The sequence below is a fragment of the Ornithodoros turicata genome, chromosome 1 (genome assembly GCF_037126465.1).
Source record: "Ornithodoros turicata isolate Travis chromosome 1, ASM3712646v1, whole genome shotgun sequence".
Taxonomy (NCBI): domain Eukaryota; kingdom Metazoa; phylum Arthropoda; class Arachnida; order Ixodida; family Argasidae; genus Ornithodoros; species Ornithodoros turicata.
This window is the reverse complement of record NC_088201.1, coordinates 51,090,563-51,117,979: the sequence shown is the minus strand read 5'-3', so window position 1 is coordinate 51,117,979 and position 27,417 is coordinate 51,090,563. Positions and strand designations below refer to the sequence as shown.

The 27,417-nt window shown below is 45.5% G+C and overlaps 1 protein-coding gene across 2 annotated transcripts in view; it reads left to right on the top strand.

The window, feature by feature from the left end:
* The first annotated feature begins 901 nt into the window (after positions 1-901).
* LOC135378244 (protein O-mannosyl-transferase Tmtc3-like) overlaps positions 902-27,417 on the top strand; it is a 171,210-nt gene continuing 144,694 nt past the window's right edge. Inside the window, exon 1 of one of the 2 annotated variants that reach the window (XM_064611212.1) lies at positions 902-1,142. The gene's annotated coding sequence lies outside the window, so the exon portion shown is untranslated. Of the gene's footprint in view, positions 1,143-2,010; positions 2,349-27,417 lie in introns of those variants that run through there. The other variant, XM_064611211.1, reaches the window with a different exon arrangement.

Genomic DNA, 27,417 nt, shown 5'->3' with positions numbered 1-27,417 from the left:
CACGAAGGCCTCATATATGACCTTTGAGCGTGTGCTAGAACAGATACTTTTCAACTACCGTCTCCATATACTAACGGAAAAATATTGGACTACTTTTACATAGGCGCAAAGGCAACCGTCGGCCACCATAATTTTCCAGAGCACAGACAAAGTAGCGGCTGCATTCCACAGCACAGCAATGGCGCCTTCTCCTGAAAGACAATGACACAGAAAAATAGAAGTAACGCATCACTCCGACCTTTTCGTTACGGAGCACTGGGTGCCACCATGAAAACAAGACCGCTTCTCCACGTAGACAGGAACACTACACCACATACCCAGAATGGGCTCGGAACTCACCAAGCAACTACCACACAGCATATAAGCAACCGAGGAGTCTCGATGCAACAATGCAAACAGAACAAATCGACCGAACACGACAAAACGTTCTGCCCTCTTGCCACATATGGCAAGGAAAACGCATCTCCTAAAGCCATAAAACTCATGGAAATTATTTTCCCAGCTTGTTCACGGTAAGTTCGTCGCTGAGCATGAACTTTAGTCCGTTTCATGAAAGATAGCGGACTGACAGCGAGCCATTTGTAAAAGGTCGCGTAGGAGGACGCCAACAGATTTCCACGACAAAGAAAATACATTAGAGGACAAGGCTCGTCCCCTTCTCATCATCACCTTCATATTTGTGTTCAGCAGTCATCGTCATCATCATCATCATCTCGCATAAGTACCATAACGTGAGCCCCCAACAATGACAGGCGAAGAACCACGGGCACGTTTCGATCCCCGGCGTCCGTGCGCCTTCGACGATAACCAGAAGGCGCCACTTGCTTGGTCTCGTTGAGAAAATCGAAGTATGCCGCTATTGCTCCATACCTGAAAGCCAGACTTCTCCAGTGCCGCACACTGTGCGTCACCAAGCAGGTTGTTTTCCCGTTTCCCATTTGAAACCCTAGCCCACAACTTCTTCTATCACGTGGACACAGCATGTAGAACGGAAATTATTCCCAAGAACAGTTAGTTTCGAACCTCGCGGACTGATATTGGGGATCATCATCGGATGTTGCTTCAGCGACCGAAGGCGAAGGGACGTTGGCGTGCAGCTGTTTGAAGACTGGACAATCAATGGAGCGCGACGGAATTATGCGGTGTGTACAATGGCTACATCTTCTTGGTGTTTACGTTGAAGGGGCTTCTCTGCACCAGGTCAGAAGGCATCTAATGTTTACCTTCGAAAGGAGAGATATTTATTTGTCACGGGTTCTTTGTCAATTTCAACGTCGTCAGAGCTAATGACGCAATATCCGCACCTTGCAACATTTCGGACATGCTGAAATTTTGAAAGGAGCGGATGTCACCTTCTAGCTCTAGTGGAAGAATGCTTGCCTTCAAATGCTGCTTCAGGCACCATATCTGAATGACGACAGGAGTGACAGGACGACATAACTATTTAATATTTAGAATGACGTTATTGGCTATAGCTATTATTCGTGCACATCATGATCATTCCTACAATATACGGATCAAGATTGTGCACCTCTTGACTTACAGCAGCACATGAACTCAACAAAGATCAACTAAACCCGACATTCGCGGGTTCATGTCATAATTATCATCCGTACTGAAATCGAGCGCAATAGAGTTGGTGCCCATCCGATGAAACCACCAGTAGTCCTACCAGACGAACTTCTGAGGGATACAGAAAAATCAATCTCGGCAAGTGTACAGCAAGACATAAAGGGAAATTGATTATCGTCTTAAGCCTGTCACTCTGCCTCCCAACTTGTTTATTCCTATTAAGGATTGTCTCTTGTGAACACCCGAATCCCGAAATGGGCTCCATCCACGAGTTTTTGTTCCTGCCGGAGGGAACGCCGGGGAAGTGAAAAAGACGATAGTGAGGGCGCCACCTGTCGGAGCCTTGTCGAAAAATCGAAGTGCGCAGACTCGATTTAATGACTGAAGATGTGTGGTGCCTTCGGGGTCCACGCCACTCGTCGCGCGAGTGTAGCTTTGGAGGGTAGGAGACACGAGCTCTGTTTGTTTCGACACAGACCCTTTGCTGGGCATGTGATGACAGCCGGAGCTCCTCTGAGCCTCTTCTCGGTCGCTTCGCAAAGTACCAACTCACAGCGTTGATCGCTTTAGTTGCATCATGGCTATGATGTAAAATAGGCGCAACTTCCTGCGTGGCACGTCCCGTAGCTCGCGTATCCCACAGTGAAACGGGAGTCTAGCAGTCTCTTCCGTTTATGGTACCACCATAGCAACCGAACTGTAACGAGGCCCAGCACTATTTCATCGTCGTTTGGATTCTGCTCGCAGTGTGACGCAGCTGGAATGAAGGATATCAGGTGGGAACTTTTGAGTGCGAAATCTTTTGTTGTTCGATTTAATTTTCACGTTTCTGGCCCCGTTTGTGCCATGTTGTATAGGTAAACGTAATATCAGAAACTGTGTAGCGGGAGCCAACTCTTACTTCGTACAGGGCTTTCTTTGGTGCACATCTGTTATGTTGGAAGAACAGGATTCAGTTGTTCTTTTTCTTCTGACATGACGATGACTTCCTTTTCTCTCTCTCTCTCTCTCTAGTACTAGTGCCTTGAGTGTGGAGGTATGTAGGGTTCAATCGTAGCCTTCTTTTGAGAATCGGTTACGTCTCCCTTCGACTATCCTGTTTCCCACTTCACATTACGGAACCAGATATGATAAACGTTGGCAAAATTGGAGAGTGAGTAAATCCAATCCCACACTGTCTCCAGCTTGTTTCAATCGACTTCTGTGTTTTAACTAGTGGAACAATTGAAGTTTGTGTGAAGTATGTTTGTGATGTAGATTCGGTTTAGAATTTGTTTTATGCCAGGACTCTTAGTTTATGTAGCTAGTGTATAAAGACATGTTTGAAATTCTGGAACGGCGTCGCCCTTCGAGTGGAACGTTGGTGTCATCTTTTAATTGTAGGATATATTACAGCATATAGCATTTAGTGTCTAAAACGACCGCTGTGTTGTTGTTTATTCACATCGTCTGTTTCAATTTAAACACTCTTCAATGTGGCATCTTTTGCGTAAGTAGAACATAGTGGTGAATGTTAGCTATCGCATAAATTATCCGTGGGGTAGAATCAGCTAGGGCAGCATAGCATATTCGTGAAGTGAACGCTCTGGAATTAACAGCAATGGTACGCAAAAGCCCGCAACTATACTGTCGTTGAAAGATAAGCACCTCGGTACGCTTTGTTGGCGATGCTCGAGATCTAGCAGGTGAAGCGTAGCCCTGTATAAAAGAAACCCACTGTGTTTGAGTCACAGCCCGTGGTTCGAACAACACCATGGTCATTTCCGGGCTTTGCTCCCCCCCCCCTCGTTATACAGCCGTTTCAGTGTGTGCTAAGCACAAATATGGCTTGGACATGCAGTGCTTTGGACAACCAGCCTGAGTACGTATGCGCTGCCTTGTGCCCCCCATAAAAGCAGTTATAAGAAAGAAATGAATAATCGTAAGTAAAACACCAGGAGCAACCCATAGCATATGTCAAAAGTTTGTTCCGGGGTTTCTTGCTTTAACCGTATAATGCCTTAAACGTCTATGCCTTTTGTGTACTGACATGATCTGGTTATGAGTGGTTTATGCGTCAATGATGCCATGACTGCTGGGTCTGTGTTATGAATTTTATGTGGCGTACGTAACTTTGGGAATGACGAGCATGGGCATGTGTCATATCACACCAGGACATCAACGTAGTCTCATTATCATCATCATGATCATTCATCTCATCATAGTCATCACCTCCTCATTTCATATATCACACTGTCCAGTGTGCCCTGGAATAGTGAGCCACAAATGACGTGGCAAACTTCCTCAGTCATCGTCATGAATTTATTGCTGCTGTATGAGAACATGGCAATAGGGTTTTCAAATCAACGACACTTTTTTCCCCTATAGACAAATAGACAACTGACGCACCATTCAGACAATCCTGATTCGTGGTGCTATGTCTTGTTCGCATGAAGTGCACAATCTTAGCGGTTGTCTGTTCATACTTGTATTCATTTTTTAAGATCACATTTATACGAAATAGGCGGGCCCGAAGCGAGAAGATTCCGGGCACCAAAGCCAGGCACTCTGTCACGAAGCGCAATCCCTTGAAGCGCAATGCCTTAAAGGCACAGCAAAGGAGGAGACAGGCACTTTATGTTGATGGCGTGGATGAACAGATTGTTGCTTATAAACCCAACACAAGAAGCTATACATGTGAAAGAGAACACTTCTATTTTTAATTTGTTAGCAAAATTGCGGTAAAACGGCTCGGTGCGAAGGTCTGGTGGGGAATGATGGCCAGTTCGTCGAAGCAAAAAAACAAGAACAACAACTTTATTTGAGATGATGAATGGGGAGTACATCCGCAAGGGGAGATACTCTACCCCATTGCTGGTGGTGATGTAGGGAATGAAATAATGAGTCCCTTCACCATAAGGTTCGAAGTCCTATGGTGTCCAAAGTGTGTCAAAGCAACAGTGATCTACGTCCCTACTGATTTGCTGCTCCTGATGCTACGTAGCTGACACGTAGCCAGATTATTTCGCTTTAGACCCAGTTTTGTCGGCGTGCAATGTAGTTTCGCCGCCGTGCTTGGCGAGCACTGCGCAGCTGGCGACCACTTCGACAGAATATTGCCCGTAATTTTAATTTTAATTTGAGCAATTAATTTTAATTTGAGTGCAATTGGGACGAAAGCTGTGACGTAGGAGGGCTGAGGGTTCAGGCTATCGAACAGATAAATTTTCTGAGATTGCACCTCTACTGGTTTACTGGAGGATTCCGCGTTTTCGGCGGTTGCCGAAAAATACCCGCCGAATATCTTTATGGAAATTCGGCATGCTCCGAAAAACTCCGAATATTCCGTAACTCTTGCATATGGTGCTACATGCCGAAAATGCCGATACTCGATTGCACTTTTCTTCCGCCGGGGCATCACATTTTCATTTTTCCCTTACCTCGTTTCCAGGTGGAATGCGGGGAATACCGATAGTCCTTTTCCGTAGTAATTATGGGAGAGGTTTTTCGCAGTAGCTTCGAGAAGTGGACCCCTCTTTACTGAGGACCTTCTCAACTAACCAGCGGCACAGTCTCATGCCCACACCGCCTAGTGCGTGCCTGAAGGGGAGGAGGGGGACAATCTGTCAAACCCCCCAAGCTGACCCAACCTCACTAAAGTGAGGTGAGCCCCTTCTGGAAGCTACTGCAAAAAAACAATCCCAGTAATTATAGACCTTGTCGCAATACTCTCAAACGACCAGTCCCTTTGCGCTCTGTAGCCTTGTTCCCAGCGACGACACAACAGGGGCGGACTGCCAAAATTGATCATCCCATTGGGATGAATACTGGTGTCCGCCTTCTTTAATGAGTATGACTGACGATAACGTCACATTGTCATCCGGTAAACATCTGGGTAGCGTATCAACGTTCGAAAGACCAAGGAAAAAGAAGATTGCGATATGCACAGTTGTTCACGTGAGGAGTGCTGGCCGATGCGATATCTTTTCTACAGCGGGAGAAGATGTACGGGCACGATATGAAGACGGACGGACACGAAAATGAACGAAAACACACACGGGAAAACGAAGGAACTCGGCAAACGGCAGTCCACACGTGCACAGTTCCTGCGCCTACCACGTAGAATAATAAGATTGGGAACGATTACGATAATTACGATAAACACAACATGTTTCCAAAGAAGGTGCCAGCATGCCCTTCGATAAATAAATAAATAAAAATGTGTGAAATAGAACATATGAAATATATTAAATATGATAAAAAATAGAAAAGCGCCGCCCTGCCCACATATCCAATGGCCTATACCTGCTAACATGGAGGAAGGAAACACAAGGAGCGGCCCCTCCGACAGTTTTCTATCGGGACGAGCGTAGCCGGCCTCGCATTGCATTCTGGGATGCTCCTGTCTACCACGTGACCGCTCACGTGACCCTCCAGACAGCATGGCCAGCCAAGCAGACGACGCCAGCTGTAGTTGTGTCGCAGTTCAGATGGCAGTATTACGTTGAACGCGTGCTTGCACTTCATTTCTGTGTGTTCGAATGTTTACTGTTCTATTAGAAGACAAGTCACAGTGTGCAGAACGCAAAAGGAGTACGCGGGACTGGAAACATCACGTGTGGCAACGGTTACTTCCAACTTATGTACTTTTCTTGACTAAGTGGTAAAGAATGCCGTCCCATTAAGCAGATTTGTACAACAACAGAAGATATGAAATGAATCTGCGGCAGAGTTTGAGGTCCGAAATGAACAATTCAAGATGACTTGAAGACACACGGGCGACTAAAGCAGTTACCGTGTACTTACGAACAAAACGCGTTCCCGTGACAGAGCTGCTTTCAGTTCAACATGAGCCGCAGCCGGGACAGGAACACATTACCATACGACGTTTCTACGACGGTGCTCACATTTTCACTGTAAATTACTTTCAAAAAGCAAAATCATACGGAGAGCAGCGCGAGAAACAAAGCCTTACAAAACCGAAACTTTAGAGGGGATCACGTGGTGGACAGGAAGCATTGGCGATTTTGACTCGAGCGACCGCTAGAGGGTGGCTACGCTAGTCTGGAGCAGAGGTCGGCATTTCGGCCCGAAAGAACTCACGATCACGATCATCTGATAAGGCGAGCGTGAGGCTGAAGCCGACCTACGCTCACGCTGATATCGCGCGTGATCGCTGTGCACCATGAGCGCGATACTGGATCGTACTCATCCTCGCGCCACTGTTTATCGCAATCAGAACGTCGAACGAATGAGTTGATCGCGCATGCAGCGATCACCACGAGGGTGATTGCATGAGTTCGATCACGATATCAGGCAAAGGCCGTTCGTGTGATATCTAGGCATTATCGCACTCACGCGATCACCATGTAGTTGCGCGTTGGCACATAACACCTTGCACACAGCAAAGGCATGGAGGGCGTGAATTTCCTCTTGCGATTGTGCTTTCGCGCCAAAAATAGGCAAATCAAAGACCGCAATGGCAGTAAAAAGCTGTTCGAGCCCGGATATGGGTCCTTTGGGCCACTGCTGCAGCGAAGAATCGTGTCTGATCGTTTTGACGAGCTCCACACCATGGGTGAGTTGGCTGTCCCCAAATGGCTGCAGGGCCACTTCAAATGTCTCGGCAGCTGTAGTGACGGCGAGAAAACATTTATGATGTCTTCACTGCAACACCGCGAAAGATTGGAAACAGATGAGCAGTGGGAAATTTCGAGCACGGTCAGAGCGCGCTGTGGATCTTTCCACAGCCCTCGGCATCCACGGTGTCCTTGATACGGCGTTCCTGGTGCCTGAAGTTCGGCAGACGTCTGAACCTGACGAGTATCTTGCGGAGGACTATGACGAGCAAGATGTCTGTACCTTTTGGAATTTGGAAACACGACACCGGTCGATATTATAAGCTGGGTCGTCTAGCGGAGGTCTGCTTTGGCATACCGGCCACTGCCTGTGGCGTCGAACGCCTTTTTTCGGTGGCCGGTGCAGTACAAAGGGCGCGACAATGCCTCACTTCTCCCGACTACAGCGGAAAAAGTCACCCTCGTGGCGGAAAGCGTGAAGGGGTTAAAAGGGCAGGAAGCCGGAGAAATTCCACGACGCAGCCATTAAAAGCTCACAACCCTACACGTACTTCTCAATGTCAATGTGAGGATGTTTCTTCCTTCATGTATTTCCGCGCGCTGAATAAATAATTGGTATTAGAAGCACAATCTAGGCTACCGATTACGACTGATTTCCTAACTGACGTGGCCATTGGCCCTCTCGTCACCAGTATGTCTACATGCCGAAGCAAAGTGCGGCAAGCACGAAACGACACACACCATCACATGCCGACATTCCAAAATTCTAGCATCGTGACAACAGACATTTGGTCACCCGGCAACAGGTTCACAACGACACAGTGATCGGCGAAGACGAGATGCGGAAAATTAGAGACGTCGGAGCATGATAGCAATAGTTGAGAAAGCATCCAAAGACGAGCGTTATGCAAATATCGCCTCTTGTATTTGAACTTTATGGGCAGGGACATGTTGAGGGCAGACAGCAGTGAAGCAGAGCATCAACCATAATATAGAACTAATCAGAATGGGACTGAACACACGGCGTTACGAACGCGCCCAGAAAGTGCGCGGTTCCCTATACTTTGCGCTTTTGCAGAACAACATGATCGCGGTGATGAGCGCGATCACGCAATAATCGCGCTCAGGACAAACAGCCTGATCGCAATCACAATGTAATTCCTATGAGTGCCTGCAGAGGCGCGGCATCGTTATCGCAATACAGGAATCACAAAATATAGATTACTGCCGTGAGCGCGATCACCACAGGTTTTCCTGATGTTATTTCAACGCGCCGTGATCATCGCAAGGGCATTTAAACGACGATTGCAATCACAGCCACACTCATGCCTTTGGTGATCGTGATGGCGGTTATTGTGGGTCATCGCGATCATGCGTGATTTCGCCGAGGTCTGGTCTGGAGGGAAGAGCCGCTCCTTGTGTTTCCTTCCTCCATGCCTGCTAAGCTCCCTGTGTACGCGAGTCTGCGCGGTTTAGTAGCACTACGGAAAATTTGTTGCGACACTTGTTTTGCTGTGCTTTTACGAGCATTTCGAAGCATAACGTGCAGTTCTAGTAAATATGCCTTCTAGAATTAATTTCGACGCATCACCGATGCCTCAACAGCTCAAGAACATGGCGGGATAAGGCAATGACAATGCATGAGATTCTTTTTTTTTCTTTTTCATAATTTGCTGAAACAAACCTGGAAGTTGAAAAATAGTGTCATGATTTGTAAGCACTCCATGCATCGTTGACGAAAGCATGGTCGCGTGCCTTTCCCGCGATATTTTCTACGGAGCGGAAGATAATGCCGCACATTATTATTGAATACCTCGTACTTCCGATTCGAACCTATAAAAATTATTTGAGAATTTGACCGTTGTCGGTGAGCGAAGCATGCAGTTGTGCAAGCATGCCGTTGTGCAATACTTTTTGACCGAGAGAACTCGCCCTGAATGTAGCTCCAACAAAATGTCAGTGTATCGTTTTGGCTAACATTCATGCGCTGAGATCGGAAAACGCCGGGCGTCGAGACGAGGGCAACGGGGGGTCGCGACGAGGTCGTCTATATTTTTTATGGGCCGCGTGGCGGCGAAGTTTGAGTACCACTACACTACGGCATCTTTCAATTACTTAACCGCACACTCATCCTTAAATCATGCGCGCCCTCTGGCACACAACATGTCATGGAACTCAGACCATTACGCCTCACAAGCTGGACAATTGAGGGTCACTGTAAAAATCCCATTTGCTTCATTACCACCACATGCTTAGTACCTCACCAAGTGAAACAGGGCGAAGAAGGCGCAAATCACTCCAGCGTCTTTCAATTCATTTGCCTCCTCTGGCCCTGTCTCGTTCCTGCCGTTCCTGAACATGTCACTGCGACGTAATCTTTTGTCGGATAACGAAGAGAATTTCTCAGACGCATGTCGTCAACACGATAGTGTCGGAAAGAAACGTTACCGAGAAAGATTTCACACAATGATGTTGTTTTTGTTTTTATCTGCAAACAGCAGCAAATAAGTAGTCACGATGACATAGGATGTTTCACCGCATTAGCCTACCCTATTGCATATGAAATATTAGATGGGCGATCTGATAATGAAATGAAATGGGTGAAGTAGTTCAGAGAACAAAAAGGAAATGAGGATCGAAAGTTAGCGCAGAGGGTCGATGGAAAACACAGTATAAGGCTGAACGTTTTTCTTTTTTTTCCGTGATTTTAACGGAGCCAAAACGGACTCATTGGAACCTACGGAGCTCGATTGTCTTCAGGTTCTCTTCTTTTAGCGTACGTCGGAGAAAAACGCTCGTGTGAAACCGACCGAACACTAATGCGTCAGAGGAAACCAGTGATCGTCAGGAAATCTATAAATATCTGAAAAAAAAAAATGCACAGGGTTCTGAGAAGGGCTTACGATTGCAGTCATGTTGAAGGGCTTCCTGCTGCTACCATTCAACTGAGCACGAAGTAACCGCCTCTCTGTTCCTATTGCTCACCAAAATATCTGCCAAGCCTGCCTCTTCTAACTCCAAAATGCGATTTTGATCCTGGGTGTTTTGTAAGAGCGAGTGGATGATGGTTCGCTTCCTTTCACAGATTTACAGAACATGCGACGACATGTTTCTTTAGCATTGGTCCTACAGAACATAGATTCATGGTGAGTGATATGAGCAGCTTCACTATACCAGTGTGTTTTTAATTGCTTACTAACGTCATAATAACAGTTCTGGGTTTTCGCACTTTTTGGTATATTCGAAGGATGTTTTTCAGACTTTATTATTTGAAGTGAAACCGTACTCAAAGTTCTAGCGTTCACACAGCGGTCGTTGTAATACACGTCAGACAACATTGTAGCTGTTTTACTGTAAAATAGTTTGTTTTAGTTCTGTAAAAAGATCTGTAAAATAGTTAATAATTGTTATACTGTTTCGTTGGTAGCACCACGGTCCTTCAATACTCTTTCTGGTCAGGAAACTCCGCTCGAATACAATAGACTAGGTCACTTAGGGACAATTGCTCCCGCTTGGGGCGATCGCGTCGTTCGGGGGGAGACGACGCAGACGACGTTTCCGCAGCACTGCGTGTTTTCAGGGAACATTTGATAGGCTACTTTTTAAAGTTCATTTCGTGTTCATAACAGAAACAATTAATTCTCGAAGCGATTCATGATTTGAGCCGGCACATTTCAGTTCAGTGAACGTAAATTTGCAGATTTGGCGCGTATATTGCAACTTTCGTTGTTGTCTTTCTTTGACACGGAAAATTGTAGTATTGCTCTCACTCGGGGCTCTCAGTGATGGTTGAGAAACATATTGCATTTTGCTGCACAATCCAGTGATATATTTTAAGCGAATGGCGCTTTCCGTAGTTATTGCGTGAGGGCGAAACTTTGCAAACGCGTTATTTTCTTGTTTTCCTCGTAGCAGTTTGTTGTAACTTGAACAGAGACAAAATGACGAGGTGATTCTGTTTCACCGCAGACAGATAAGACTTCAGAAGAAGTACGTACAGAAATCCTGTATTTTAATCATCTAAAATGATCTCTGGCGGTATGAGTGCCAGGGGATACACATACAGAGTGTCCGGCGAGAAAGTGTCATTAAATTTCTTAAAGTAGGTTTAACTTCAGAAAATTATGAAACTACTTGGAATACACACACACACATTTTTGCCACAGATTCAGGCCGTTTGCAATCGCGCCACACATTAAGCTAATTTTGCTAATTGAACTCGAAAATTAGCCAACAAAAGTTAACGTTTTTCTTGATGAATTCGGAAGCCAATGGCCATAGCACACTATTCCAACCGAAACCACTTTTTTTTTTCTGAAGATTTGTACAAAAATTTGACAGCCGCAAAACCGTCCCTGTGCGAGGTGCGCTTGCTGATATTTACGTTTGCGGAACTTTTCGCTCCATCCAAATACCCTCCCTCCTATGCGAACAAGAACATAATCACGCCTTCCGCTTTTATCAACATGCATACCGTCAGTCCCCATCCACTGATAACGTCGGTTACCGGCTTACCGCGGTAATGCCCTCGATCGAGTGTGGCTGTTTCCACTTTGTCTCGATAAAGGCAGAGCCAGCATTTACGCAAACGCAAATTTCATGAAACACGCCTTGCCAAGTGACGGTTTTGCGGCTGCCAAATTTTTGTACAAATCTTCAGAAAAAACCTGTGACTTCAGTTGGAATACTGTGCTATGGCCATTGGCTTCCGAATTCATCAAGAAAAACGTTATCTTTTGTTGGCTAATTTTCGAGTACAATTAGCGAAATTAGCTTAATTAATGTGTGACGCGAATGCAAAGGGCCTGAATCTGTGGCAAAAGTATGTGTTTGTGTATTCCAAGTAGTTTCATAATTTTCTGAAGTTAGACCTATTTTTAGAAATTTAATGACACTTTCTCACCGGACACCCTGTATAAATCGTATGGCTCGATCGTTTTCGGCGAGGAAATATGCTTATATTGTGTTTTTTTTTTATGTGGTGCAGTGCCATGCACAATCGTAGAGAGCAATTTTTACACACTTTGGGAAGAGATGATAGGAAAACTCGTTGTGAGGGATCACAACAAAACCAGCAGGAACAATGATTGGTGCCTCCTGAATGAAGTTTGGACGAATACTCTGTAATTACGGAGGAAATGATATGTTCTATTGCCGATTCCAACAGGATTCAACCCGGGTTATTAAATTAACACGATAGAATTTGATGTTGCTGAAGTGTGTCCTGATAGCGCTTTCCAACTATAGAATTTGGCTGACAAGATTCAGATATCGAATTCAACAGCTACACTATCATCGCGTTGTAGATAGCCTCGGCATATGAGTCAGATCAGCTCCAGGACATTTTACTGAACAAACTATTTAAAATGGTGGAATGGAGTTTTATTTGGGAGGTCAGAAGGAAATTTTGGGATTGCCCAAAAACTACATTTACGAGAACAACACGGTAACAAAAAAAAAAAAGAAAGAAACAGAAAAAGGAATGGAAAGATATAAGCAGGAGGAAGGAGAGAAGATCTCTTGTGCTAGCTTTTCTCTTCAAATTCCGGATGAAGACAAGGAAACTATATATTTTTAGCACTATACACGACCATGAATGGGCTCTAGAGTCTCGTTTATGGTCTGCAGAAGCTTTTGACGCATTGCAGAAAGAAACAAAGAAAAATGAATCGATAAAAAGAGAAAAACATCAGCCCTCCCTCGGCCTGCTTCCGGTGCAGCAAAAACTAATAGGTATGAGGGGGCTTCGTTTACTAAGCCGACCTGGCATTACATCTTTCCCCCCCAAGTTGTTCCCTAAGAAATGTTATTGGACTGATATTATGTTGAATGATATATCTTTGAAAATTTTACGGTTCTTAGTGTTTGATGCTACACATGTCACACAGTGATCAAATTCAGGGAGCTCAACAAACCACGCTCATCGCAGTACATCTCCTGCGACAAGACTATTAGCGAATGTTTTCTGTTTATTCCCGTAGACCAAGTCATCTCTGTTTTTTAGGCAAAGAAAAAATATTTTCATTCAGTCCTCGTCAAGGTAGGGCTCCCCTTCCATGAAGAACATATAGTCATCACGAAATGCTGCACGCGCGAATCAGGCGAAGCCTGCTTTATATGTGTAGATCATTCTTACATAACGAACAGAGTTTAAAGACTGCAATAAACTTCAAATATATTTAAAAAAGAACCTCTGCTTACGCACTCAAAACGCAAGCACAAAGAAAGCAAGAGTGTACACTTCCAGACACCCATAGAAACACTATACAAACCATACGCGCAGGCACCGGCGGACACGGAAGGAAGTCTCCCCCCGAACGATCGCCGCGCCACCACGCGCCGCTCGTCCGCTGAAATAAAGTTCTCGCGCGAGTTTCCTGACCAGAAAGAGTATCGAGTGACCGTAGTACGTATTTAAATCGAAAATAAAATATAATTATAAATGCATATGACGTGAACACAACTTAAGTTACTATCCAGCGATGCGTCAATGGGCATGCTGACGAGTCGTGTATCCCTCCATGACCTGCGCCCGAATTAAGCGAAAAGTCCCCCTTCCCCCGACACTCCCGAACACGACATACATGGCAGTTTTTGCAACAAATATAGCTATAGAGATAACCATAGAATGAGTTTTTGTTTTTTTAAACATATTATAATGAAACATTTTCAGAATTTTTGTACAATGCCTTATCTCGGACAGCACGTCTACAAATCATCACAGGCCGGAAAGAAGTAACCCAGATGTGTGTATTGCCATCAAGCAATCCTGGAAGTTGTTCAATGTGAAGTATGGAATGTGGTGCTCAGGTAATTTCCTCATGTGAACCGGCGAAGGACATTGTTTGGGGATCAGAGCCGTGTATAAAAAAGGGAATATTGCCATTAATGGGACCTGCCTATACCTGAAGCTCACTCATTGTTTGAGCTCTCTGGCCAATCACGAGCCGAAATACAGTTCGTTATTAATCTCAGGGTATACAAGCTATATTTCACCTGTAGTCACTGGATGCCGCCATTTTCGGGAAACTGGATTGGATGGGATTGGAATGGATGTCCCTAGCGATCCACTAACACAATGGATTTTGCGGACACTTTTATCATAGCCATCTCGATGGAGAGGGGCATGCCGGGAAGACACTGAATGACCAAACCGCTCGCTAGCAGAACTGATTGGCCGGCAGAAATCCTCTTTGGTACAGAGACTGTTGCCAGTATGGAGTTTTAATTACGAATCATTAGTAGATGGAATAAAAAACGAGCAAAGATGTGTACATAAATAAAATTCAGTAATACACCGCGAAATTTTACCCATCAGTGTCGTTTTTCTTAAACATTTCGTGGGATCGCGGTTTTTACTAGGCCTAACAACGGCTACGAAACATTTCTTTCACGTAGATATCGACACTTTATTTATGTATTCATTTACCCTCAGGGTCGTGAGGCAATACAGAGGGGAGTGGGTTAACAATTGGTAAAAAGATGTTAATACAGTCAACCCCCAATGACAGCTGTTACATAGTAGTGTAGGCGCTCGATTCTTGCAAACTTTTGCTAATTGCATAGAGTTGAGCCACGCTGTTGCGCTGCTCGAAGAATGTCAGTGCGGACGCAAAGTGTCAATGTCGGAGCCTTGTTTCTCACTGGCGTCATCGGCACCGTCTTGCTGCACATCATCGGAGGCAACAGCAGCAATCTCGTCATCAGTCACAGCTGCACACGCGTCATCATCCTCATCAACGTCAACGTAGTCAGAAACCGCAGCATCATCTACGGCAGTCGCAGTGAGCCTCTGCATCAGGGATCGCAGCTCAGCTAGGGGAATATCTTCACTGGCCAACGGGCCGTAAGCAGCAGGACCTCGGGTCGGAGTTTTCCCCTCTAGAACCGGACAGTTACTCGAGATATTTCCAAATGACTCGACTGGTCAACGTGACCCAACGCACACAAATAGAAAAGGGGGTCATCGTGCACGGTTGTCTCCCCTATACGGAGGAATGTAGGTCCCTGACGTGTGACGGGAATAACCCCAAGACAGCGAAAAGGGTGACGAAGCGGGGTCAGCGCCTCCTCTTACTCACGGTAGTCCGGATAACTGAAGCTGGATTACAATAATTTTCGACTTTCGTTCCCTGAAATTCTTGTCCGAGTCCGTAAGCTGAAGTCCGGATAAACGAGAACAAAATACATGGAGGAAAATCCGTTCCCGTGCCTTTTGTCCGGATACCGCGGGATCCGGATAAATGAAGTCCGGATAAACGGGGGTCGACTGTATAAGCAGCCTACAAAAATATTTCCAAATTAGGTCCACATGAACGAAATTGCACAGATACGTATATGTGAAAAAAAAAGAAGGGTTTGAGTGTATTAGAGAGCAAAAAATGACAGCACAAGTGTACAACACGTAGAATGAAAAATGGCTATATGCAGAGAAATAATCGCATAAACACTTCTTAAATTGCTTGACGTCAGTAATGGAGGTGATGGTACAGGGAAGGCGGTTCCACTCCAACGATGTACGAGGAAGAAATGAATCGTGAAATTACCTCGTTGAGCATGAGGGAATGCCCACTTTCTGCGTGTGATCGGTACGAGCTGAGCTATACGTAGCTTGTTGGATTAACGATTGTTTGAGGTGAGTATTATGATAATAAATCTTGTGAAACAAACACAGATGAGTTGTTTTTAGACCAGTGCAAAGTAGAGGCAGATTGAGGTTATGTCTCATAGCAGTGATACTGGCGGGGCGGTCGTGGTTACCAAATATGAATCGGGCTGCCCTGTTTTGTACTGTTTCTATTGAGTCTGAAGTGGTGGTATGATCGGTAGCCCACACGGAGGCTGCATATATCAACTTAAGAAGGACTAGCGATTTATACAAAGTCACCTTAGTGTTAATTGGAGCAGATGAAAAATTTCGGCGAGTGTAACTTAGAGTCATAACTTAAAAACCCAAGACTAGGGTACAAAAAAAAAAAAAAAACTGCAACACAGACAAGGTCACACAAGGTCAAGGTCTCTCAAAGTCTTCGAGCTCGAGATGCGTTTTAAAGCACCTGAGCGTAATTTAAAGGCTAATTTCAATATGGTTACGGAAGAACATTCATACTAATTTGCGAAACAATTTTGTCATGAGATTCTCGCTTCGCCGTTCCAAGCTGCTCCGCCATATTGGGGAAATTTTGGTGTCATGGCGGCCCCCATAGAAGACAACAACCAATGAAATGCGCTGAAGTTTGGATTGACAGGTCGAGCCTCTTTTTTAAGGCTCCTTCTAATGGCCAGACTCCCTTTTTACATAAGGCGCTGTTTGGAGTGTGCCGTCGGCACGTCTACACGTATATATACCTGGTAAAAAAGAAAAAGAGGCATGGACTTTAAATTGATATCTTCGAGATCACTCCTTTCCCATCTTCAGCAACACGTTTTTGACCTGTGGGATCGAACTGGATTGAATATATGTACAGAAGTATGGAGATTGGTGGTGTGAAAGAAGTACTCAAGACGAAGAAAGACCATTTCATTTTAAAAGTATGCGTTGTTTTGAATCAAACAATGAATCCTGAACTGCCTCCTTACGCAGCAAAACAAAGATCATTTTGCAGTTGTTTTCTGTTATCAATGAGTACCCCCGCCTCTTTACACAGCAAAAGAAACAAAGACCGCGATGTAGTTGTCTGTTTTCAATGGGTACCCCCGCCTCTTTACGCAGCAAAACAAACAGACCGTCACGCTATTCCTTTCTGTTTTGAATGACTACATCGTTTCTTTACATATAATCGCGACCGTAAAATCGTCATTTTACTTTTCAATGCAAATTGCACAAGATAGCGATGTTACTTCCTCGTACGAGCAGCTTGTATACGGAATGGAATCGATAGAAATCTAGCTCGGGAGCGTCGTCCATTTTCGTGTGATAGATAGCAATCATCATCTCCTTCATTTGCTCTTTTTCTATTCCAGTTGATGATATATAACAACAGTTTTTTATATAAAGCAATTCCGTCCAAACGCGCAATGCTCGCGGAAAAACACCTCTACAAACAAAAGGAACCCTCACGTGGGATTCGCATACGCGGATAATTGTCCGGCAAGCCAATGCAATTTGCGCGAATACTGATTGTATACCATTACGTCTGGCGGTCCCACGACGCCTGATATGTCATTACGTCTCAAGACGAGGGAGAGCACAAACACGGCGGGGGATCTCAGCACGGCGTTCCAATGCGGCAAGGACTCGCATTAAGGCTGTCTGTCCCAAATCGAGTGAACGGTACACTTCCCCGAAAGTCCACTCGGAACATGTCGACGATGCGAGTGCAGGATCTATCTCTTTGAGTAGGCATATGCAACATGCTTTCTTAAACTGCTTTGGGATGGGACTGTGATGCTCCCATTGTTCTAGCTCGCTGCTTCTACCTTCTACATTACTGTAAGTAAGTATTCAAAATCTCGCGTTTAATAAGTAGAGAGCGGCTTAAGATTAAGGATTTACTGGGCGTGGGGAGAAATCATACATATCTCCCCACACGTATGCATGCACGGGGGTTTCGTGTGTAACTGCAAACATTATATTCTCCATCTTGTGAAGTTGTTAGAGGGCATGCATGGGACAGTAACGGTACCGTGATGAGCGCATTCATCGTGAAACGCTGCAGAAGCAAGTCTGATTTTCCGTGCTATGAAAACTGATGGATCCTGGTCGCAATTGCTCATCGCTGCATTTATATAATCTGTAGTCTATGGATATCTACGTAGTTATAGGAGACGTACTCTTACACCGTAGATGAGTATACTACAAAGGCATTTTCCCCATCTTCCAGTAGAAATCGTGGAAAATTCATTACGGGATCGGCTCCTGTCGTTCATACTCTATTACGTGCTTTCGGTAGACGACGCCATTCTGCAAGTAGTCTTCGCCTCATTACTGCAAGCGCTAGACGAAGCGTGCTTTACAGGGCTGCCATAACAACAGCAAAAGGAGAGAGAACGTGCAGGCAAAGTCCTAATGAAGTGTTTTCATGTTACCGTGTCTCCCGGTTCTTATCATGCACGATAACAACAGCAAGTCAGCTTCACCTCACACATGCAAACATAAGTAGAAGCGCGCCCGCTTATTTTGGCGGTGGTTGAAGAATGCTTACCTAACGGCATTCCGTGGCATCGCCCGATCTCGATAACAAGCTTTCAATAATTGTTAAGACATAAAATAAGTAAGATAAGATATCAAGGACAAAAATGTACACTTCTTTTAAACAGCTGGACCAAATGCGTCAGTGGATCCAACACATACTATGATTTTTGCACGATCGTACAAGATCATATATACTAGCAGTTTGTATGCCATTCTTGCATTCGCGTTATCGACCAGTTCTGCGTGGAACTCCGCCAAAATGAAACTATCAAACCGGTTTAGGACATTGAACCGTAATAACATTCTTCGCCGTATATAGTCAGACAGTCAGTTGCACTGGGACACTGCGCCCACAAGAAGGCTCTCAGCCGTGATGTCGTACCACGAGACTGGTGGCAGTTAGCCGTACATGGCGCGAAGAATATCAGAAAACGGGTGGAAACGAGGAATGGGAGCGAGGGAATAAGAAAAGAAAAGGGGAAGACGTCCTTTGCATCTCGCAGAGCGCACTATTTGTGCCGACGCGGAAGTTTCGTTTGTTTCCTTTTCCCCCTCTTCACTGCGGGTGCAACAACAAGAGTCGATATATTTCTTCCTCTGCCTATTCAAAAGGAAAGGAACATCGCGAAACTGCTTCTTGTAACTGATTATACCTTCCACTACTCCATAAAAGAGAACGTTTGTGGTGCTAGTACCATAGAGTTTCCTTTATATTCTTGCATGCGCAAAGTGTCTCCTTTATGTTCATGCGGAATAACCCCTACCGAGGAACAAGAAAATAAAGATGCATTTTCTGTTATCGAGGATATGCCTTCTCTCCCCGCAGTCCGTGATGAAAATGAACTTGATGCCAGCAATTTCTGGTCAAGGTCTTCGCAGAATGGTTCTAGCGCCTTGCAATTGTGGAACCGGGCATTGTGCGCAGGATGTCGTTTGGGAAAAGACGCTGAACACATTTCAGCGACGCAGAAGTTGCAGTCATCCAAACTAAAGAATCGCAGGGTCCGCGCCATTTGGCAGGTCTCGCCAAACCGGAAATAGAACGCTGGAAAATTTTTGGGGAAGCGAGCTGGGGAAGCGAGGAGCCTGTCTACGACGAACAAGTTTTGTTTCCTGTAGTATGCATAGAAGTCTTTGCACAAAGAAATGGCGTAACCGACGTTCTTGTGAAATAAGATTTCGGCGTAAATTACCCAGCGCCGAAGTTGAGCGAGTGGTTACAACGTCACTTCGTTGGTGATAGCTCGAAAGCCATGCTAAAAGCTGGGAGGTGTCCCCGTAATCGCCCTGCACGGGCTGTGCCGTCTCGGGTTCTGCCCACGTTGCCCACACTCTTAAAAATGAACTTACCAGCTCCTGTGACACAGTAGTTATAGGATTTCCACTTTCCACGCCGAGACTGGAAAGTAACGTGGGTTCGAATCCCTGCATCGGCTGTGCTGTCTGGCAGACTTTCCAGACGAATGTCGGCACAGTTGCCCCTGAAGTAGGCCCAGGACGCATACTAACCACCCCTATCCTCCACTCCCTCTTACTGTCCTCTCTCCATCTGTCCACGTCTGCACGCCGCTCATAGCCACAGTTGCTTCGCGGCGCTAACACGGAATTTAAAAAACAACTTCACCACATAGCACGCTCCTTGCAAACCATCATCCCGAGTCCCATTCTTTCTCCTGATTTGCTGGACACCGGGGGCGTACGCCATTTTTGTTGAATTATGCAGTTGATAATTGCTTCAAAAATGGCGTACGCTCCCAGTTTTCATGAAATCAAAGGAGGGAACGATGCCATTCGGGATGACGGTTGGCTAGGAGCGTGCTACAGTGGCGCGCAGACTTGCCTTGAACAGCGGAGAGCGTGTCATCGGGTGGCGATAGACAGTTGGAAACGAGATTGGGATGATCCACTATCCCCTTGAAGGGAGGGTCGGTACGCACAACGGATGCGGTTCCCTGATTATCGATACAAGCACGTGATCAAGGTCATACAAGGTACATCAGATAAACGGCGCAGTGCTGCTGAGAAGCCGAAACGCGAACGTATCCGTTGTGCGTACCGACCCTGGATCCCTTCAACGGGATAGTGGATCATCCCAATCTCGTTTCCAGCTGTCTATCAGCGCCCGATGACACGCGCTCCGCTGTTGTGCGCGCCACTGTATGCGGTGAAGTTCCGTTTTAAGAGTAGGGGAAGGTGGGGCAAGATGAGACAAATTTGCAATTGAATCTGGAATTTTTGTTTTTAGTGTTTTTCAACAAAAACTAGCCGTAGGAATATTTTTAGAGCTCTAGAGCTTCTGATCTGTAAACCAGAACGGACTAGCCGGTTCTAAAATAAACATAGAACAAGAAATTCAAAAATGCAGATTGTCTCACCTTGTCCCAACCCCCAGGGCAAGATGAGACATGCCGTGGTAATGAACTATACACATTAGTTTTTGCAATTCAAGCACCTACACAGCCGCCTTGAGCCCACCGCCTACATGATGTGCAATAAAACGACACAGAACTCTGTGCTATTTCCCTCCACCGTCTTTTGCAAACACGGCACCGACAGTCTGATGTGTCGCTGGTCGCTCGCTTTTGAGTGCGCTTCTGCTCTGCTGGAAATATCCTAGGCAATATGCAAAAAAGGAATCTCTGAGGAACAAGCATAAAGCCACCTAATAGTTGACTTATCAGTTTCTAAATTGCATTAAATTTCAATTACATTAAGTTGTCGCGTCTTGCCCCGTGCTTATAATCGGATGCATTATTTTTTCAGTTAAACACCGGATAACCAAGAGTGCCCATATTTTGCATATATCTAGATGAATGAATAAAGAAATACGATGTGCACTTACATTGACAGAATAAACCTGCGACACGCTGCTGCACAGCTGACAAGAAAAAGGGCTACAGAAAATCGCACCTTTTTTGCGGGTCTTTATATTCCAGGCAGTAGTAACCGAGTTTTTTTTTTTTCTCTTCATTGCAAGCACCAATCCGGACAATTCTCACGTGCAATAAAGCGGACATGCAGAGCCACCTATGAGTAAAGTTTCACGCGCATGGAACAACGCGTCTCTGAGACAGGCGGCGTCGAGCAAGAAATGTCGCATCTTGCCCCACCTTACCCTACATGGTGGACATCCCGCAGACGATCAAAAGTGGCAAATATAACTTGACGGAAGCTCGTTAACAACCAAGCCTCCCACGCAAGCTCCAACGTTTTGTCTTCCGTCAGTAAACCTTCGTTTCGCAAATGTTTCGATTTCTGTATGAAAGGTCCCGCCAATATTGAACAGCCAGTACGTCCGAACCCGTATTTTGTTTCTTCGATGCACGGTACGGGGACCCTGTACCGAATGATTTGATAACGTCACGGTTGAAAATTGTGTTCTCCTCTTTCCTGTTTTCATCTTATTTCTGTTAAGGAAACAGAAACTGAGAGGCGAAATCTCCTGCCCTAGTGCTTTCGCCAATTTGCTGAGCACAGGCACCGAGGAGAGGGATGGGAACCAGACGCGCGCAGTGTCCACGGGGAATTTTAGACATAAAAGACAAAACATCATCAAAAAGAAATCTGCCGTGTTTTCGAAGGATCTTTTCGTGCTACAGCGCTATTGCTGGGAGCGTTTCTATGATTTTTGTCACCGTTTTCTTGTCTCCCCTAGCAATCAGACAGACCGAAGAACCATTTACTGTTGCTAGAATCGCGATGTCGGTGTCATCAGCCTGATATTGTTCGTCAGTGGGTAGTTGCGGCGCTGTAATGTGATCAATGATGTTTCAATCAGAAATTGGACAGCTCCAATTAGGAAATGTTCAGAGAGTAACGATCAAGAAGAAGAAGCTAGCCTGCTTCACTCGCAACGTCCAATACGAGTTCTTTGTTCAGTCTGCATGAAACACGCAGACTCCTACACTCTTCAAACAGAGCTTCACCGCACAACACGCTCCTAGTAAACCATCATTCTGTTCTGTCGCCTCATTTGTTAAAATCCAGAGGCGTACTCCTTTTTATGAAACTTGTCGCGGGCCTTGGGCAAATACCCCTCTAGCGTACCTTCCATCCACAGTGCACTTCGGTCTCACCGGTTTCATTAATCCTGTACATACCTCACCTTCACCCTACTCTTTTTTTATAGTCGTGACGATGCCCACTCGTGTGGGCCAGCAACGGCAAGCCTATCTTGACATTCCCCTCCCCCCTCAGTTTTTAGAGTGTAGCAGGTAACACATATTACCCGCACAGTTCTGCATGCGATCTGAAAAAACAAACAAGCAAATCTTTAGACCAACTTCTGTAATGGTTTTCATACCGTGTTTGTGTGGTTCCACACCTTGGCATCAAAAGTTCCACGAGTATGTAACCGCATACCACGACGGCAAAGACGGCAAAACATCGTTACCGCACAGCTATGGCACAGCACCCGAACGAGGGAAGAGGAAATGGCACGGGACGAGGCACGCGGATTTTGCTAGGGTATACACAGAGGGAGCTAGTATTCAGGCAACCTAGATTGTACAGTTTTTGAGCTCCATCTAGAGACAGGAATAGGAAATTTTCTTTGAAAGTTTGCCGCTAAGTTGCCCTAATCGAAGGAAAAAGCAGTAGTTGTAAACCATGACAATAAGTGTCGACATGTACCAACGAATAATCTTTGTTCCGTAGCATTTAAATCGTAACCTAGAACGCGGCATATTTTACGTTATAAACCTTGGTGAAAAATTGGAACCCGAGAAAGGGACAGAGGAGGGACGACACGACACGTGTCGTGTCGTCCCTCCTCTGTCCCTTTCTCGGGTTCCAATTTTTCACCATGTACCAGCTGGCCTGCACCTTTGCCCTTTTGCCGTTAAAAACCTTCTTTGCGGCGACGTATGCCTTACGGTATTGTATACGGCTGGCCACAAACATAACAATATTCTGCACCGCTGAGAAACGTAATGTCCGTATGGGGAAAACTTGCTAGAGACATGTCGTTCCACAAACCAATTACATCCACATCCTCGTAAAGCGCCGTGTAAACGTACATTCCTCTATCGTAGCCGCTCCGTGATCCCACAAACGTAATATCTATGCCTTGTTCAGGCTTACTTCACATACGCTTGTAGCGCTTAGATCCGACAAAAATGTCAACACCACCTGAAACGTCCCGAGACGTTTTTGATCGTCGAGAAACAACGCATTCCACCCAACTTGCGCAAAGGATAGCGCCCAATAAAGGAAGAAAATCAAGACCATCACCCAAGATAAAAGAACGGAATGTTGACAACGTCTCAAGACAGAACTCCAGCAAAAGGAATACAGCGGGCGGTGTTTGCTGTCAGCAACAGATGGTCGCTCTAGCGAGCAGTGTGAAATATTATCGGATAACCGAACAAGCACGGACCCGTCTAGGGAACAAACGTGAAATGGCCAACATGTTTCGAGCTGCCTTTCTTTCTTATCCTTTTTTTTTTTCAACCGGAGTATTACAGAGAAACCAGACGCCATTCTCAGCTACATTCTCTGTGAGGAATCGATTGCTCACAGCATTCGACGCCGCTCCTCCTTTTCACTATTACTCAGTGGATGTCTATAACGAGACAGGAAGATGCGGTTTGAATAGGCGGATACACAGGGCATACGAGCGTTTGTTCCCACAAGGTTTGGTATAGGTTGTCGTTGTGATACCAGCGAGCATGATGCAGGGTTTCTTCTTGTGCGCTGTGTCTTGCGTGGTTGCGGAAACACTAAAGTTACGGTTTAATAAAAGCCCTAGAAAGAGCTATTTATTCGAGTCAACGGCGAAGGTGTTGCCTGGACGACACAGCGTTCGTCTAACTTGCACTGCTATTTTGAATTCGCTCGATTTTTCCCAACAAGGGGGAAAGCATGTTGTAGATCTTTACTTTTAGTGTACATTGAACGTTGGTGGCACATATAGGCTTTGTTGGGTGTACCGCTTGCTTTACTGTAACAGGAAATTTCGGAGTCAGATTTATATTTTAATAAAGAGCCACGTGTTGCGCGAAGAGAGTTTAATTTGAGACCAATCCCTCTCTTCGGGTTTATATTTACCTGTGTATCTATCTGCTAATTTAATATCTCCAGACACAAACGGCACGTAGTGACCACGAGAGGTCTTACGACGTTGCTTTATTTACACAATTGTGAAATAAAATAAACGTAGTGAAATAAAAAGTGATCAAATTTATACCAATCTATTCTGCGCTCAATGGCGCTAACCATGAGTTGTTATTTTTACATAAGCAACGAGGACCTGCAATCACGATTCAGAAACAGCTTTAGGGAAGCAGCCAAGTACCGCAAAAGTTAGCGCAAAATTCATTCTGCACACTTCCTGTGATATAAGTGACTGTGTTCTTCAGTGTGTGACTTTTCCGCACTTTCCTATATATATATCCTCCTCTCTGCTCCGTTTCTCTTTCATTTTTCATGTTATGGGTAGCTGATAAGTGTTGCTCTGTTTTGCTACGCAAGCGATGTGGAGTAACCGGCACCCACGCAGACGAGGTCCCATTTCTCCATATTATTTTTGCACTCTCACTCATTCACATACTCACTCGCGGCGCCAAATATTTTCCCCGAAACATCGATTGTCACCGAAATATTAATTCATGAAACGCCGTCGTCATAGAAGCGTCCTCCCCGGGGAAATTCGTGGCTCGCGAAGCACCTTGGGGTGGCTCCGCGATCATCTTCCTGAGGTAGGCGGTACCGGCACAGAGAGAGAAGGGAGCACATCGTACAGCCTAAGACCCTTCACGTCAGCCCGGCTCTCCCTCGAATGACGTCGGCCAAGGAAGGAGAGAGCGTTTTCAGGCGGCAGGAGGCGGGGGGGGGGGGGGGCAGATTAAATTCCCTCCCAGAGAGGCGACAGGCTCAATTATTGTATTTTTTTCTTTTACTACATCTATGGGAACTTATTTAGGGTTTGAAGCTGCCGTACGCAGATAAAAACAAGCAAGTAAGAAAACTTGAGGAAATCCACTGCTCCTTTGGGAATGTAATTGGACAGTCAGGCTGTACTCAACGCGTCAAAAAACGTTCTTGCAAGTCATCTTCAAGAGGGTCGCCTTTGAACGCAAAACGCCGACGATAACACAGACGGGGTGCATCGTTTTTGACAGTTCATACTTCTTTCGTGTCCCCACGATCTCTAATTTCCCTTTAATTGGCGGACAACCTACCACACTCTAAGAAAAGAAGGTAGAATTTCCTACCCAAGCTGGTAGAACGACAGTGTCTACTCTGCAGTTCTACCCAAAAGGTAAAACTGATTTGAGTAGAAATGTGGTTGCGATACAGCTCTACCGAGATAGGTAGAAAATTCTACCTTTCTTAGAGTGCACGACTACAAAAGCTGAATGCATTCCGTACTTTATCTTCGCACTACCATATGGCGACCGGTGCGGCCGGTCACACAGTCGTGCACAGCGCCATAGTGTCCCTCGCAATCTGGCATTGTCGTTGCAATGACGCCTCACATGTCAATCGATTGGGCGAGCGGATCAGACTACCAAGAGTCAATCTTCGCTATCCGGTTCCTGTTTGGTATTATAATGGCGGCGCACTCCATGAGGTTGTCAGGAAACGCTTTGGACCACGGGTACGTGCGCTGTACGTGCCTTGCTTTTAGGCTGACGTCTCTTACCCCCTAGTACTACTACAACGTGGGCCAGCATAATCTGATACATTTTGGCTGCAATGGACGGGGTCTTAGTCTAAGGCAGCTCTACGAAACGGCAAAATATGCGATGTATTAGCCCAATAAATATCGTGGTGAGTGCTATTCTGTTAAAACAAAGCTTCACCACATACCACCTAGAAGGCCAATCATTGCACAGAATGATACTGTTATCACTCCTGTTTCATGGAACGTCCTTTTTGTGACACTGATGCAGTTACGATAATTGTCATAACAACAACAACAATAAATGAAGAAGAAGTGATGATGACATGCGATGTTTCCCCGTGGTAGCCACAGGACCCTACCCCACTTCACAGAGGTTAATATGAGAGGATGAACTATATGGTGAACGCGAAGCTACGACAGGTCGGAGTTCTGTTTAGAGCTCTTCGAGGAGTCCAGTGGATTGCATGAAAGCAAAAAGGGAGCGATGAGCCCGGCACTGATGCGCAGGGGAGATCCATGGACCAAGTACTTTGGACAAGCTGAATGGTCTATGGTCAAGGAGCTCAAGTTGGCGTCGAAACACCCAGCGTTCACACGTGTACCGGTCACATTCCTCGATGATATGGAGGATCGTAGCTTTGATGTGGAATGCTGGGCACAGCGCCTGTTACTATAACCCAGCTTAACCTGCAACACAGGGGTGAAGGAGACGTTGAGTCGTAGACGCCGCAGAAGTGACGTAAAGCTGTGAGGGAAGCCACCCGGCGTCTTAATTGTCACAAGGGGGGGGGGGGTCGAAATAGCTCGCCGTTGCTGGCCACACACGAGTCAGCATCATCACGACTATAGCCAAAAAGAAAAGAAGAATGGGGGAAGATGAGATTTGAAGAGTGTAGTGTCGGGTGCACAAAGGGTGTCACAAAATGGCGTACGCCCTTCGTTTTCAACAAATTACGTAAGAGAACGGGATGACGGTTGGCTGGGATCGTTCTACGAGAATAGAAATAAATAATAACAGAAATAATATAGAAACTCTCTATTAAGAGTGTACTTTTGGGTATTCCGGAATGCGAGTGAGTGTAAAAATCCTAATCCGAAATTGGGATGGATCTCCTTGATTCCATGGAGTGCCTTTCCGGTGACTATGAACTTCCAGGAATACAAGATACAAGAACAGGGTTGCGAGATTTGACTATTTAGTGACAAATTATCTACTTTCTGGCTGCCGTGGCGCCAAAATTTGGACAATGGCGACTTGACTTTCATTTTGCCTGCTTTTGTGGGTGCTTCTTCGGGTTATATTTTTAGACACTTGTGCACCTGAATTGGGATAGTTTTCATCGTGCACCACATAATGGCGAAGTACGTATTTTCCTCTTTCTCTTGATGATCTGCCTTCTCGCAGTCAGTATGATGTCCTTCGGACTGTGTTGTATGTGCGCTGGGGTTTTAGCACTCGTTAAAGAGTCCTCCGGTCTTTACATTTTCATAACCTTTCAGGTTGGCTATGTGCAGTGACCTCTACG